The sequence below is a fragment of the Heterocephalus glaber genome, unplaced genomic scaffold (assembly GCF_053883595.1).
Source record: "Heterocephalus glaber isolate CG9 unplaced genomic scaffold, H.glaber_assembly_v1.0 deba00001479, whole genome shotgun sequence".
Taxonomy (NCBI): Eukaryota; Metazoa; Chordata; class Mammalia; order Rodentia; family Bathyergidae; genus Heterocephalus; species Heterocephalus glaber.
Genome location: NW_028258316.1, coordinates 13,491,973 through 13,496,058, shown reverse-complemented (window position 1 = coordinate 13,496,058; position 4,086 = coordinate 13,491,973). Strand labels below are relative to the sequence as shown.

Below are 4,086 nucleotides of genomic sequence, written 5' to 3'. Positions count from 1 at the left end.
CTGGGCAGCCCAATCGCCTGAACTAAATTCTGTAAGGAAAATAAGGATCTGGCCAGAAGGGAGAATGCTAGACAGAGACAAGTAAGATGCTCTCTGTCTAGGGAGCCCAGTGTTGCTGACCGCCCAGGGACCCGAGCCTGGGAGCTGACTGGGAGCTGAGCAGTCCCTGCAGAGCTATGGGGCTGTGTTAGTTACTTTTCTCTCATTGCTGAGACAAAATATCTGACACCCAAAGTTAAAAGGAGAAAGGTTTATTCAGCTTACAGTTCATAGAGGTTTCAGTGCATAATCAGCTGGCTCCAAGGCAGGGTGGCAGAGGGGCAACAGTTCATGGCGGCCCAAAAGTAGCAAAGCAACACGAGACCTTAACAGTGCCTTTCTGCCCCCTTTATCCCATCCAGACTGCCAGGATTAGGGCAGTCCCAAACCAATCACTCACCTGTAGTGGTTTAGTAACCACACACCCTTAATCCCAGCATCACACCTTCCAGATTCAGCCACCTCTGAAAAACACAAGCCACAACAGGGGTTCTCTGCCTCTCCTATGTCTCCCCGAACCTTCCTTTGGAAACTCCTTGACTTTATCTCCTAGCTCCAGCCCCCTCACACCATTGATCTGCAGACATAGACACCCAGGCCAACACTGGGGGCAGATGGCAGAGGGTCATGGAGTTGGGCCATGTGGATTTGAATCTTGGCTCTGCACTTATTATCTGATGGACACAGGACATTTTATCTGTCTGTATCGCACTGTCTTCCCCTTTGAAGCAAGGCCAACCTGCTGGGTGGTGCTGCCAGCTTCCTGAGCTGATATGGAGAATACTTAGCACAAGCTGAGATGGAAAGCAGTTTGGCAGCCTCTCAAAAAGTTAAACATCAAATCACCACAGGACCCAGCAATTCCACCCCAGGTAAGTTCTCAAAGCAATCGATGCCGGTATCATAGATGACCATGCACCCGTGTTCACAGCAGTGTTAGTAATGACAGCCAAAATTCGGATACGACTCGAGCTGAACAGATAAACAAAACATGCTACACGCTGACAGGTTCATGACATGCTACCCTCAACACTTAGTGAATATTTTAGGTTGGAGGAGTGTGAGTAATGGCACATACAGGAAGAACTTTGTGACCTTCTCTGGAGCAGGTCAGAAGACCCTCACGTGAGAGGTGGCTCCCTGTCCCCAGAGGAAAGGAGCTTCCTCATCTCAGAAGCTGCAGGGAGGCCAAGAGGACCCTGGGTGGTCAGACCTGGCTGAGATCCTCTGCTTCATTATGCTCAGCTCTCCCTCTTATTGCATGCTTCTGAGACTCCCTGCTCTTCATCACACACAGCAAAAAGATACTGGGGTGGACATTTTTCCTGGGTCTTTCTGTTTCCTTATGAAGGCTCCCACATCATATACAACTTCTATAAAATCAAGTATGGTAGCTGTGGCCAAGAGTCACAGCTTGCTCATATTCTCTTGGCATTTGCTCCAATAGTTCCTAAGATGCAGGACTTTTGGTGATAATATCAGGAAAGTTCTGGTCCCTTTTCCTGAAGCCAGATCCCTCTCCTCTTCATTCCCCAGTTCCACAAGAGAAATGGGTTTGGTTCAGCTCAGCGTGGCAAAGCTAGTGCTCAGATCACAAACAGACATGCTGAGGAGTCCCTGAGAAGGGGGCTCACTCTTGGTAAAGGGCCCAAGGTCAAGGGGGAGAGAGGTCCCTTTGAAGGGGCTGTGAGTGACGAAGACAGTAGAATGGTTTGGGGTTAAGAACTCACCTGGGGAGGTTGATGGCCAGCTGCTGGCCTGGGCCGGCTTGGCTGTCACACACCAGCCTTAGTGTGCATGGGGGAAAAGGAGGAATCCCAGGCTTTTAAAGCAAATGCAATCCCAGGGCACATTTGCCTGGCCCAATACCATCCTCCAATCAGGCAGTTGGTCCTTTTCCCTACACCACTACACTACAGCTTTTCAGGAAGGACCCAGAGGGCCAACTGCCCTGTGCTTGGCATGGCAGCTCCTGGGGTATGGCTGGGTATCTCCCCTTGACCAACTACCTCTCCCCTGGCCTCCACTGGACCATGCAGTGACCACAGGGCCTGCATGGTGCTGGATGCTTAATAGTATGTCATGGGGTCATGGCAGACCTGGAAGGACATTCACGGATGAGGAAACTGAGGCCTAGAGAGAGCCACAAGTCCCCCAGCTGGTCTGTGCTGAGCTTCATGTGAACCTGTACTGTCTGACTCCAGAGCATGTGGTTCTCTTGACTTCTGCCCTGCAAAGTCTGCCCTCTCTGAAATCCAGCCTTTGGGATCCCAGGGCATGGGTGACAAGGCATCCCATCTTCCTCTCCCACCTCCACGGAGTGGACACAGTCCCTGACAGCCTTCCTGCAGTGTGCTGTGCCAATCCCTGGGCCGACTCACCACCTGTGCCTCTCACCTCTGTGCAAAGAACTTCCCAGGATCGTCCTGTGGATCCTCACACGGCCACAGGCAGCAAGCGCCACCACGACTCTCTGAATCTTGGGAGTGAGGAAATGGAGATGGAGAGGTGGTCAGAGACCCTGGATATCACGTATGGGTTGAGCCAGCATGAACTTAAGCAAACAGCTTCAAAGCAAGGACTCTGAACCTCACCCAGCCAGCTGCCTTCTCTCTCCTACCCTCCGTCCTCCACCTGTGACTTCCTCACTCCCTGCTGCCCCCTGTCCTCTGCCCCATTCCTTTATTGTTGAGCTGGGAGCCGTCCCCGCGGGGTGGAGTCAGGCTAGGTCATATCTCCCTGCTCCCACTAGGGGGCGAGCAAGATCCTCCAAAGACCTGCAGAGGCTGGGGAAGGATCTGGAATCCAGGGCTCTGCAGCCAGAGAGATTAGGTAAAGCCACAGGGTGGGCTGAGGGTAGGGAGGACAGGAGCATGGATCTCGCAGGCGCCCGCTGTCTTGCAATCCGTGCCCTTGAAAGTCCCCTTACCACCACGGGCCTCAGTTTCCCCATCTATACAGTGGGAGGTGGGGCCCACAAGGGCAGAGCGTCTCCACTTTTAACTTGTGTGTGAGTCACCTGGGAACCTTCTCTAAAGGCAGATTTGGATTCGGTGGGTCTGAGTGGAGGCGGGAATGCTGCGTTTCTAACGCGCTCCCGGACCGTGTCCACAGCGCCAGTTCAGGGCGTTATCTTGAAGGGGTCTGCCAGCTCTGAAGATGTTTCAGGTTGGTGGGGTTTTGTTGTTTTTAGTGGAGCAGGGAAAACACTGTGCCCCCCAAATCCTTCTGCAGAAGAGGCCAAGGGAAGTGGGGAGGGGCCAGGTGTTCCACAGGGGCAGAGAAGGGAGCCGGGCCACTGAGCTGAGGCGGTGGGGCGGTGAGAGGGGCCACACGGACCCCTGACCCACAGACCCATCAACAGATCCCACGCACCCCTGGAGGCGTGGAGAGGAAGCAGCGGCCCAAAAGATGAGATTCGTATTCAGAGAACTTCTAGGAGCTCCGTTGGAGTGCAGTGTTGTGGGTTGGTTTCCATGGCAACCCGCTGCTGTCCTCCCCAGAGACCACAAGGACAGCTTCCGAAGCTCCTTCAAGTCCACGCTGAGGCTTCCCCACCCCAGGCTCTGGAGGGCCCACCCCCAGGGCCAGGCCTGTCCACGCAGGGCCCATGCCCGCCCATCTCCTCCGTGCCCTACCTGGGCTTCTCCACCTTGGTCCTGTGCTGCCCCCCAACACGCTGGGAAGCAGGTTCATATCGCCTCTTTGGAGGCACCTGAGGCTTAGAGAGAGGTGCACATCCGCTTGAGTCTGCTCTGAGTTTCAGCTCTTTCCATGTTGGGGGTGGTGCGTGCCGGGGTGGGGGGCTGGGTCTACAAAACGCGGGCTGGCCTGGCCTCCGCCCAATTCCTTCAAGCCCCGCCCCCAGCTCACATGAGGCCCAGGACACAGAGCCAGGCCCAGTGGCTCAAGTCTTGTGCGGAGACGGACTTTGAACAAAGTAAATACACACATAGAGCCCCCTTGGGTGTCCACAAGCTTGTGGGCTCTCCCCACACTGGGAGGACCAAGATGGTTGGGGTTCTGAGAGAGAGAGAGAGAGAGAGT

General features: G+C 54.6%; 1 long non-coding RNA gene across 1 annotated transcript; it reads right to left on the bottom strand.

The window, feature by feature from the left end:
* Positions 1-235: 235 nt before the first annotated feature.
* Positions 236-3,837, bottom strand: LOC147826102 (uncharacterized). The gene is made up of 3 exons (XR_015439847.1): positions 3,678-3,837; positions 2,437-2,518; positions 236-503 (listed from the first exon to the last, which is right to left on the bottom strand). It is a non-coding gene; the product is annotated as an uncharacterized LOC147826102 (long non-coding RNA).
* Positions 3,838-4,086: the final 249 nt, after the last annotated feature.